This window comes from Monopterus albus, unplaced genomic scaffold (assembly GCF_001952655.1).
Source record: "Monopterus albus unplaced genomic scaffold, M_albus_1.0 scaffold52.1, whole genome shotgun sequence".
In the NCBI taxonomy this organism is placed as follows: domain Eukaryota; kingdom Metazoa; phylum Chordata; class Actinopteri; order Synbranchiformes; family Synbranchidae; genus Monopterus; species Monopterus albus.
The window spans coordinates 2994250-3007046 of NW_018127932.1; the positions used below are offsets into that span (position 1 = coordinate 2994250).

Genomic DNA, 12797 nt, shown 5'->3' on the forward strand with positions numbered 1-12797 from the left:
TCGTCAGGACTATGTTAACGTTTCCTGTAATGTTGACATCACAATGATGTTATGACCCTCTGAGGGAGAATTTTACATGCAGCAATATGTTTTAATGGCACCCAAGTGAGTAAAGAGCCTCTTAATGTTTGACAAAAGGAAAATATTTTATGTCTACATCAAATCATTTGATGAATTACTTTTAATGTGTAAATATTTTTACAAAATGCATCTGTATTTTATAATGACTTTATTTGAATAACCTAAATAAATGTATGTGTGCATAGCTTATGGCTTAACTGACAAAACCCTGAAAGACAGGGGAAAAATAACTGCTTAGACGAGCTGTTTGGGTTGCCACCGGTGCATCCTAATGCTACCTGACATTTCCAAACTGTTTTAATATTCTAATATTATGATCAACGGCTCGTGATGCAGGCTGCATGAATAATCGCAGCGCATTTAGGGGAGGCCTGATTATTTGAAACAAGTTCTGTTCTGGGCTTGCAGGGAGCCGGCAGATCCAAAAACACCATTAGCCAGGTGGTATCCCATGAATTAAAAATAGACAAACACGGTTTTCCAGTCAGGATGCTTCGCTGCACCCACCTCCTCCCCAACGCAACTTATCTCCACCCCCCACCCTACACAGCACACACAATGTTTCCTGACAGAAGGCTGCCTTCCCTCCAACCTGATGAAGAAATCTGCCGGAATGAAAAAGAAAGAGAGAGAAAGAAAAAACCTGCCAACTGATGTGGACACAGATACACAACCTAAATACCCTCTCACTCGCCCCACTCATCCTCCACCATGGTGCGACTGTCATCTTAGGATGTTTTCACAATGTTTTACCATCCAATTTTTTTGGAGTGTACTTCAGGGATGTGTGAATTAGATGGCAAACGGGGAGAAAATGTGGCAGAGACACCTCAGTGGAGCTCCGTTAGCGAGCTGTCATAAAGCCTGAGACAGCGGTCATACCCACCACTGGCACAGTAGTTCCATAAAAGGTTGAATTAACATCGAAGTTAGCCTCAATTCAGTTCACACCAACTACTGGAGGACGTATTCTAATAAAACATCTTCATTTAAACCCTGTAACAGGATTCATCTCTGATCTATGTTACATAGGTGGTCTTACATCCCACTGAGCAGCATGTCAAGAAATAATCGCAAGACAGACAGCTAAAGAAAAAGAGAAAGATAGGAAGAAAAGGGGGAGAAGAAAGATACAGCAAGAATATGAAAGGGAATAAAGAGCTGGGGCGAAAGAAACACACCAGAAAGGACAGGAAAAAGAAAACTGTAAAAACAAAGAGGATAAGTACTGAAGAATAAGAAGGATGAAAGGAAGTTGAGAGATAAAGGGTGATGATGAGAAATTTAAAAAGAAGGAAGAAGAGCCTGGATACAGGAAGGAAAATGACAGCAGGAAAAAAAAGATGATGAGCAAGAAAAAGGAAGGAGAAGAAGAAAAGAGTCTGGAAGGAAACATGGAGAAATGGAAAGATGGAGCTCCGATGCACCACCATAGCGCAGGAGCCTCCCAACAACACTCTGCATGCTCTTCGCTGCCTGCTGTATATTTAATAGCCACTCCATCACTCTGCCTCCTCTCCTCTCTCGCTGCCTCTCCATCCCCTCCGTCATTCCCCCGCTCATCCACGGTTTGCCCAAGCAGATGGAGATTGTAAGGCTCAGTGGCGCATTCCAGCATCACAATCTGTCTCCACATGCTGCGCGCTCCAGTCCAGGGGAAAAGGCCTTTCTTACATTGTGCACCACATTTTTAGTACTGTAGCTTGTGCCCTTGTTAGAGAAATAAAAATCAGTGGAACGGCTTGGAGTGGCAGCATGTCAACAGAGACAGACACAAGGAGATAGGGGAATAACTGTTTTTTGAACTAATCCGTTGGGAATGCTTTTCCCTTACTTTCACCCCCGCAGGATGGCACAAGTGCAATGCAGACCAGATAGAGAATTAAATTTACACCATTACAAACATGTTTATCTTTATCCCTGTGCTCAGTGGTGTGGGGGTAAAATCTGTGGGATGCCAGTTCAAAGCACTGTCACATTTAACCACATCATAAACTTATCTCCCTCAGGGGGGGTTGCCATTGTCTGTCAATGGCATAAATAGACAAGGAAACAGTCTGGCCAAAAAGCCACAGGGGGATGCGAGCACTCTTGTTTGAAAAGATTTCCCTAAGGATGCCCTCCTTAAAAAGTGAGTCACAAGTCACATAACTGCCAATATGACAAAAATATTTTGACATTTGTTTGATTTTTGTGAATGAAATTCTGACTTTCTTGGAACTCCCCCCATGATGAACTCGTTTTGTTAAATGTGCTTCATAAATAAATTTGACTTGACTTGCCCTGTGGGTAGCATCAACATATAATTTCCATATTCACCTAATTGTGTCAGTCACTCATCCTCAACAAAACAGCCTTTCCGGGTCAGACAGATGCTTCTCTTGCAATTTTCAAAGTTCAACACAAACCACAAGAAGTAGGGAGAGTGAGGGGAAACCAGCCTGTGAGATGACGGCTCTTAACACTGACAATGCCAAAAACTAGGTGGTGTGAGGAGAAAAAAAAAATTTAAGACACCCAGACAATGAATTTTTCATTCTCTCTACACACCCAAGGTGAAATAGGCAAGCTGCAGCGTGATGTGTAAAATGTGTTTGGGTCTGGCCTGCAAACACTGCTGAGGAGCCCATGAAAGATGCATGGGGCCACTGGAGAGGTATAAAGAATTTAGAGATATAAAGGATATATGACAAATAAATCAGGATGCAAATCTCACTGGCCACCACTGGGAGTTCTCCAATGAAAACAGCCTGAATAATTGAAGAGGAAGAGGAAACATTTTATCAATGAGAAGAGCATTGGAAAATGCTCTTTCCTCCATTTTTAAACCTTTCTTTGGGGCTCTTTGACTTTAAAAAAAATGACAAAGCAGAAGGGGATTCTGCTGAAAGAGGCGAATATGCAAGTACAAGAGACTGCGTGTGAAAAGCAAATTCTTAAACAAATGCTTGCAAGAAAGCTTTCAAAACCATGGGGTCTTTTGGGGAGAGTTTCAAAGAGCGCAAATCATATTTAGCAATAGTGCAAAAGTAACAAAACAAAGGACTGAAAAAAAAGCTGCTGAAGCCATAGTGCTTTAATAAATGAGACCATCTTCCTAAACAAACTGTCGCTCTGTCACTACTGTTCCCCCATTTCACAGTACTGCTCTTTTTTTTTTTTACCGATGACCCAGAGAGTCATCAGTTTACTTAGTAGGTCATCCCACCTCACCCCGTCCTTTCTGTTGCTTTGTTCCTTTATTACGTCCAACTGTATCTCTCAATTTTCAGTCGGTTACTGTTTTGGCATGACTGAAAATGTCCTTACCAAAGCAAAAAACCCAATACGTAATCAGCAAACAACAAGTTACATATTTAAACTCAGCTGTTCTCACAGACATGGTGAAGGAGGGGGAAAAACTTTCCATAATAACACACACCACATCTAACGGGAACTCATCACCATGGTGAACCTGGGTTGCCAGGCATGACTGTGTTGGCAACAGCGTCACCAGGGATACCGGCTCCCCGTAGATGGGGTTCATTGATTAGAGTTGGAGCTCACCCCAGAGTCTTTGGATTCATTAAACACTGTAGTTTTTTTTTTTTTTTTTTGGAGAAGGGGAATGAGAGCCAGGGAATTGTGGGAAGGACTCAGAGGTCATATTCATTATGAGGTTGGAGGCCCCGTTCTGAGTCCAAACTGTATTTCACCCCCTTCATGACATCGATGGTGGATAACCTCCATTACAGAGATCGTGGTGTAAGAAGAAGACTAATCTTCTTCTGCTGATGTTCAAGGTGACGCCTGCATTTGTCATTGTCTGATGTTCCTAGTTGTTTCCCAGCCACTCGTTTCTGAATTACAGTGGAGTTTATAAAAAAAAATATAAAAACAATGTCTGTAGGCATTTACTGAATGTTTAACATCCAAAATCTCAGCTAAACTGCTTCACCAAGACTGTGCATCAGGTTTCACTGACAGACCACACAACCCGCCAACTGACAAATGCTGATTTTTGTGCAGAGGTGTTTCATCTTTTATGGTTCAACTAAGCCCTGCCTTCATGTGAAATAACAACAACAATTCTCTCTCTGGTAAAAAAAACTGATTGAGGTTTTTATGGCTTTTATCACCACAGCACCACAACATGCTGCTGATAATCCATCTTCTAGTTCTGAACCTTCTAACTCTTTTGTTCGGTGTATTTATCTCATTCTCCTGGATAATACTGACATAAAAATGTCAGTACTATACAACACACTGCAAAAAAGCCAGGTTTTGGTTCATTCAAAGAGGAATCTGAGATGTTATTTTTCCCAGTGGGAAGAAATCCATTTTAGAGGAAACAGAGATAAACATTTCTCCACCTACAGTAAGACCAGAGTGCACTGCAGCCGGCAGATGTTTCACACTCAGACTGACTCACCATGAATCAATCCTGCATTTGTTAAGGAATTTCTTTGTCTCGGGAATAAACACTTAAATGCCTAGAATCTGTCCCTCATCAGTCCAACTGGTCCCTATATTAGACAACAATTTAAAAAGCACAGACAAAGAGATACCAGAGATCTGTGAGGACTAGCAGATGAAACAAAACATCTCTAATGCTTCATCATGATTTTTTCCCCCTTTATTTAATCAATATTTCTTTTTTCTGATCAATTTTACCGTTTTTAAGGTGTTTGGGCAAACCAGCAGCATCCTGTACATACTGTAGTTACAAAGTGAATACATTTCCTGATTAGTAACAAATAAATGAAAATCAATCACAAGAGCGAGAGCAAAGAAGAGGAAGTCACCTCCTCACTTGAGATTTAACATATTTTTTTTGTTTTACCTCAGTGGTCATGAGACGTGTTGGCTCAGAGTCCTACATGATCTGTCATTCTGAGCTTTATGCAAGTATGGGTATGAGCTGACATGGCACTGTCGTGACAAATACGTGAGCACAGAGTCACATTTTGTACTGCAGAGTGACTGACATACCAAAGAACACACACTCACCGCTTGACACAGCCTGCCTATACTCTTTACATTTTAAATGCAGCTGAGTTGACAGATCTAACGTGTCCTTAGATGTGGAACAGATTCTTCACTCGTATCTCAGATTTTGCTTGAGAGAAAACTTTGAAGAAAAACGCCACTGATTTTACACATCAAGATCCATTTATGATTGATGGGTTTTGCACAGTGAAAACAGTTAAAACAGTTAAAATACATCTTATGCGGAAAGTTTAAATAAACAGCTGATGTCATCAGTGGTATGTTTGGACAAAGTTCAAATGGGAAATGTAGGATCTAGTGCTTGTGGAGCTCGACAAATTAAAGACATCAGGGACTCTGCTGCTTCATTTTTGACCATCCTTTATAATCTGTTCCTTGTAAATGCCCCATATTTATGGGAGCGGAATACCAGGAATATCACAGTTTTATTAACTAAATTACACAAAGAGTCATCATTTTTTGGTACACCTTTCTAATTTGTGTGTGTGTGTGTGTGTGTGTGTGTGTGTGTGTGTGTGTATGTGTGTGTGTACCCATTTGACTCTGCCTGTGTGAAAGAGGGGCATGAGTGGCAGGCCTACCTTGAAAAGGAGATGAGAGGAACTTCCTCTTCTTGGAGCAGGCACAAAGCGGCAGGCAGTGGTGTGCAAGAGGGGCAGGATGGTGGGTAGACTGGGTGAGGGCTATGCCGGGGCCAGGGTCTTTGTATGTTTTGTTAGTGGTGGCAGCACCCCTCAGGTCCGGTGGACACACGCCTGGTTTATTCAACGACAGCTTTGTTTGCTCCTGGAGGGCAGCCATGAGCCATGGTGCGCAGGTTGTCAGGACAACTGTGCAGTGAAATACACACACAGACACATGCACACACAAAGATGAAGATGAAAATTGGTAAAGACAGTCAGCGCAGTAGATATTCATATGATTCAAAGAAGTTCTAACGTGTCTTACAAAGCCAAATGTTTGAACCATTTGGGAGGATCTTGTGCCGCCATGTTTCAAATGTAAAGTGTTAATACAAGAAAAGCTCAACTTTGAGCAGGAATATCACAGCAGTAGTCAAAGATTTCAAAGTGCCACATAGCTGAAATCACCATGAATGTGTAGATGTAGGTTTTTGCGTGTTTGTATAGTATATTTGCGTGTCTTTGTCTACATGCGTGTTATAATGACATGCCTCTGAACCTCATTCACCTGGAGCAGCCGTGCAAAGGAATGTGCTCGACTGCACTGCTCCCCAGCCCTTCTGCATCTTTCAACCCTAAACTATGCCAGGATCTAGGAGGAACAGAGCATCTGTTGACAGCAGGCGTTCCTCCAAAGACATGCCTCTCATGCCCTGTGGAGGCCCCCTGTACAGGAGACTGTCCAACCCCCCCACCAAGCCCTCGCTCTCCTCTGCAATCAAAGACAGCTTCATTATCTGCTGACTAATTTTGTGCCTGCCCCCTAGACGACTCCCAGGTAATGCACCTCTTCAGAACAACCACTGAAACTTTGAGGCTGTGTCTCCCTCCCAACAAAGGCTCCTCTCACAGGCCTGCGATGCATCTCCCCCCATCTGCGTGGGGAAAAGCGGGAGGGCTCTGGGAGAAGGGGAGAGGGGGAGTTGAATCTTGAATCTCCGCAGCAGGAGAGGAGCCAGCACTGGGACGACATTTGAATGCCCCGACCGGGGACACACCGTCTTGCCTCTCCAATTAAATTATCCAGTCCACAATGGCGAGGCCCCGAGAACTGACACCTCCATTGAGAGTGTGTCAGCAGCTTTGTGGGGACCGGCAATTTCCATCTCTGCAGAAATACATTTGCTCCCAAGGGAAGCAACAATAGCAGGGCAATCCTTCCAGTGCTCATTTTTTGGGAGGGAAGTAGGCATGAGAGCTGGGGATTTGGAAGGTTTACTTACAGGGACCAAGGGAATTCTGGTTTGGAAGTGATAATATATCTGAAGTGTTTTTGACAAAACGCACTGTGAGATGAACGTGTTGTTTTTCAAGTGAAAGCCAAAATCACCCTGGACACTGTAACCTGTTTCAATAAGTCTAATGAAATGCACTCTTTTGGCCTTGCAAAAGCTGAGTGATTTGAGCAATTTAGCAAGTTTTTCCCTAGGCAGTGTCGGTGGAAGCCAGAATTCTTTCACTTCCTGTTACAGTATGTTTTTAACAAGTAGAAGATGTGCCAGTCTCACTATTTGTCAATTTAATGCTTCTGCTCACAAAAACAAACACACAAATGTGACGGAATGTTAATTCGTTTTCAGAAGTTAATGCTTCTCACTTGGTTATAAGTTAGACCTACTGTAAGAAGCAGTTTTACACCATTTACAGGCAGTAACAGGCTTCAAAGACAAAACAAGTACATTTTTGATGTAAGGAGATTTAAAGGCTCTGTTCCAAAAGGATGTGAACTCTACTGATATACATATAAAGTTTGTGATATATTCACCATTAGCTCAAAGTAGAGAGACATAGAAAAGATGTAAAACATGTGTGACAGATAATGTATTTACACTGGACAACCCTTAGCACGCCGAGTCACCAGGACACCAACCTTCTGTGTATTTGTCAAAGTAGTTTATGCATTGATTTTAAAGCACAGAGCAACAAAAACTATCAAAAACATCCTCATTGATTTAGAGCCTTAACTATAATAGCTTATCACACATATCTGTCAATAATTAGCAAATTGTTGAAGCTGTTTAGAAACAATGTTTTATATAGTTTGTCCACATCAGAACATTAATGGTAACAGTTCTTGAATAACCACATTTATAGGATTGCTATAAAATAGTATGATTATGTTGTGTGTTAAAATTAAATTTGGCCAAGACATACAGTACATCATTTATGTTATTTACATAATTCTGTTTATGATACTGTAAGTCAGAACGACTGGACGGCATCTATGACCACTCAGACTGCATTTCTGAAACAAAGTCATTTACACTGGGTTTGAACTCCCCTCCTCCATCTTCTCTTATCACTCTTCAGAAACCTTAGCGAGACTTTTACCTCTGCCCACATAAAGACACAGTTGTTCTGTTTCACTCAGTCAATACAAAGTGAATATGATGGACAAAGGTATATGGATAATACATCAGTCTTCCTCCTCAGCGCTAAGTGGATGCTGCTGAAAACGTAAGCTTTCATGTCTGACCCCCAGAGGTCAGACTGATTTTAGATGGTGTGTGTGTGTGTGTGTGTGTGTGTGTGTGTGTGTAGGGGGAGTCTCCATCACTGCACCCCACCCAGCCTGAGATACCTGTCGACCTGGAGACGTGGCTGTTTATCTTCCCGTCTGCTGCAGAACAATCCCATAATACAGGCATTAACTGCCTGTTGATGTGATTAAAACTCTCAAGAATAATTTGATAAAGTCATTGTGAGATTTGTAGGAAATAATCACAGAACAAAGAAAAACCAAAAACAGGTTTTAGACCCCAACATAACAATATTACAAGCCAGATTCAACCACAGACACTGACCTTATGGACTTGGAGGATTTTCTTTTACATTGCAGTGTGTGTATTGATGGTTTTTTCATCCTATTAGTCAGATTTTATAAATAGATCAATTCATAGTTATCAAACACAAGAACCGTTTCCTATTCTCTGTTAAGAGAAACCTCTGAAAACCCAGAGGACTTTCCTTGTCCAATCAGAGACACCAGAGGGTCCAAGTCAAGAGAAGAAAGAGCCAGAGGAAAGAAAAGAAGGAAATAATTCCCCCCTTTTTGTCTCAGTTTCTAGGTCAAGGCCTAATTGATTTCCTGATTAGTCGTCCATCAACCTAAATCAAAACCTGCTTTCACACCTGCGATGGGAGTGTGATTTCATAGTTGAGGAATTCATTATGTTGAGCAGCTTGTTTCTCGGTTTAACGAGTCTATTCCAATCGTTCTTACATGTAAAATTTAACATGAAGCACAATGAAGAGAAAAACAGTCAAATTAAAAAAATGGAAATTACATTTTCTCAAAGTTAATTCTGGCTGTTGCACTCCTATGAGGAAGCTCACATGCATGATTATTCATCTCTTGACAACGGCTCAATTAACACAATAATTTTGTTTTTCATTCGTTATCATCAGGGGAAATAGACCATAACACAAAAACTTACACTGTGTAATACAAGCAGCACTGAAAATATACCTATGCTGTTAGTGACACTCATGCATTTAATTTGCTGAATGAAGCTTGATCCTCATGTGATACATAAGCTTCAGCGCTGCAATTAAGTCCCCAAGAGCACAATGTAGGCATAATTTCCCCAGACTGCATAATTGTCTTTGAGTAGGATGACAAACTCGTCACAGAAGTTTGAGAAACAAGTGCTTCAACCGAGTGGGTTCTGCTCCTGAACTGAGAAGAATCTACTGTTAACCCTTTGCACCCAGGAAGATCAGTCTTATCCACAGCCTCAGTGAGTGAAACAGCCACAGGGGGAGGAAGAGCTGCATCCACAGACAGTAAGAACACAATGTTTGCTCAGAGTATAGTGGTCCATACAGCACTCACTCTCAGAGAGATGCGGAGTAAAGCGTTCTGATTCATTTCCACCAACTATAGAATCAAACCGCCCTTGAATCTTTTGTCTCCAGGGGAGTAAACGCACAGTCGCCTCCACGTGTCTCTAATGAGAAAACAAACAACTTTCTCATCAGAAAAGAGAGAACTTCTACAAAGTAAACATGGTGGTTTCAGCGTTACTGTGACATATAGCAGCATGAGGTGGGAATTTCCCGTCGGTAATATTGGACTCAACTCAAACCAATGCTCTTTATTGCCCCCCCCCCCAGATGACAAAGTAATCTCCTATCAAGTATGTCACTGTCAGAAACATAATGCAGCAGGTTGTCATAATCTGACACTTTGCTGGACCAGTATGTGAAAATAAGAACTACAACTTTCAATAAAAACATTTATTCCCCCTTTCAACATGTCAACGCCACATGAAGTAGCATTCATACATTTGTCAAGTGTCTTCTGAAACATTCAGAGCAGCAACTACTTTTTATTTTCATAATTAAGATTTCAGATTATGTATTTTTTTAAGAGAAACAGGGGCTCTTTTTAAATAAAGGCAACTAGTTCTCTTGTATATTACAACATGTATATTACAATATTTATACGACTTACTAGTCAGAAACATAATTGAAAGAAAAGTGCTACTATGCTACTATGTCAGTGAGAAATGCATCTGTTTTCAAATGTCTGCAGTTCACAAGCCAATGTGAGGAACTATCCATACAGGCCTCACCATGTAAAGAAATATTGTTTTATGTTCGGTCTCAGCTCAGGTCAATGCTTTTCCTTCAATTTGGCCATCATTAAGGGAGTATTTTGGTGTGTTCGTGGTAACCTGATAGTCCTGACTGATACTGATCACTCCCTACAGGGCCCCACTCTTTCTCTCCTCCAGCAGGCCACGGCAAGCCCCACTGCAATTATAATACTTAAAATAATTCCACAAAAGTGGAGCCATCATTAAATAAGTCAGCCTTCTAGCCTTGTCAGGACTTTCCTAGACTTATGTCATCATTCAAGCTGAATATGCTTTAGCACATGTGTGCCAAAACACACTCAAATGAATGTTTTTACATGGAGTTTGATACAGCTGCTTCCTAAAACCGTGTGAGTTCCAGAAAGCATCTTGCAGCTAACTCAAATCAGTGTTAGCAGCCCTGATCAGGCTTTGCAACAAAGGCCCAGAGTGGTCTGATCTGCATGGTTATGTAAACAAATTGTTTTTAATTTTACATGAGTATTTGCGTGGCGCCCGACACCCTAAGAGCACGGTCATATCATTAATAAGCCAGACTAGCTCATCAAACTGTAAACGATTCACTTCATGTATAAAATATAAGAGGAACAGAGTGGCCTCGCATTTCTAAAGAGGCCTGGACTGCTACTGTACATTCTTAGCTGGAATTGATGGAGCACGTCAACACCTGGACTTGGTGATGTTTATAGCACCGCTCTCACATAGCCTAATCGATGATGATGGGCCAGTATAACGCAATTCTGTTGTTGATCCCTGGACAGTTCTGAGTTTAAGTTCATCTGGTTCTCTGTACACAAGAATGAATCTTTCAACCAGATCCCCCACCACCAAAATTAGCCTGCAAATCGTTAAGTGAGTTCCTTAATGAGTGCTAAGCTTAAACTATAGCTAATAAGACTTTAAATTGGGGTGCACAAAGCACTTGGTCAAACTGATAGAAATGTTTAGTTTATGTGTAAATGAAGTTTGGGTGGAAACTGCACTGTTCATATAATTTCTTCAATTATAATTTCTTTTAACATTTTCAGATACTAATATGCAGCATCCTTCTATTTCCTCTCAGCCCTAATAGTATGATATGTAGTTCTAGAAATTAAATTAAATAGTACCGATAGTAAATTGCAACAGCAAATGTTTGGTTTATTTAACATATTAGAAATAATACAGTACCTGGTTGTAGCAACTACATCACTATTATTTGTTTCTGTGGTTACTGTATGTTGAGGTACATGTATATGATCACTCAAAATAGTGATCATATACATGTACCCTAAAACAACTTTTAAATAATTATAGAATATTGAGATTGTGTCCTTTCAGTGAAAAGTCTGCAGATGATCATCATGTAAAACTATGGAATGTGACAAAGAATGGATAGTGGGCCTAAGACACTTGTGTTCTGTGAGGCACGAGTCCCACACTGATGCCACGATGCCTCAGGTGAGCTGAAAAAGTTTCAGCGTGTCTGTCCTTGTAAAGCATTTGTGCAATATCAGCCCACTTCCTGGCAATGGGGTGGCAAGTCCACAAGTTTCAGAGGACATGGCAGCAAGTTATACAGTCCGTACCTGCTCTTTTTTTTTATTCCCTGGTTCTCTTGCAGAGAGGATCGCACAAGCTTTTCCCCCTCGGCACCCCATGTGTCTGCACTGCAGTGTGTAATTGTAAATAAAGAAGAAGCCACTCATGAACTCTCCCTCTGCATAGATGGTGTCCTAATTGAGAGATGCAGTGAAATGATTATAGGGTGTTTTCATTTCATGGTTCACTCCACACTCACCATGCACTTGCACACATTCACTCTCACACACACATCAACCCTGTGGTTTGCATCATGGATAAAGTGAATATCCTCTTACTAAGCTACTAAATACATCTGCAGTGTCACTCCGCTGTCGGCTGGGTGATGCACATTCTATAATGATCGTTGCTTCCCACCAACACATACAGTAAAGACTCTAAGATACACAGGCTTTATGAACTGAAGGTCTGTGTTTTGTTTAGGTAAATTCAGTTCAAGTTCAGTGAGAAGACAGTCAAGTCCAAGATCTAATAAAATATAAAAGTCTACAGTCACATTAATATGAAAAAATTACATCACTTGCTGCTTTTATCTGGCTGATTTCGATCTCATAAATACAAACTTGAGCGAAAAAGACACAAACACACTATTTTGGAGTTTTTATGTTTGCGCCCTCTATCTGTGGGTTAATCGTATGAATATTTTAACAGACATCCATTAATCTGGTTGTTATAATGCCTTATGCATAAAATGCCTCACATAACCCCGCGTCTGGTTTCCACCATACTTTACTGCATTTCTTTGAATATTCTGAAAGCACTGGAGGAGAAATGCACTTAACCAGGAAGAATGAGTAGGACTTCATTGGCTATGCAGCTTGGTCTGTACATCCCTGGCCAGGACCCTACAAGAGAGTTCTCT

General features: G+C 41.1%; 1 protein-coding gene across 3 annotated transcripts in view; it reads right to left on the bottom strand.

The window, feature by feature from the left end:
* meis1b (Meis homeobox 1 b) overlaps positions 1–12797 on the bottom strand; it is a 188138-nt gene that overhangs the window by 117628 nt on the left and 57713 nt on the right. For 2 of the 3 annotated variants that reach the window (XM_020601808.1, XM_020601807.1), the window contains exon 2: positions 5652–5900. The exons of the other annotated variant lie outside the window; for it this stretch is intronic. The gene's annotated coding sequence lies outside the window, so the exon portion shown is untranslated. The remainder of the gene's footprint in view (positions 1–5651; positions 5901–12797) is intronic. 3 annotated transcript variants of the gene reach the window in all.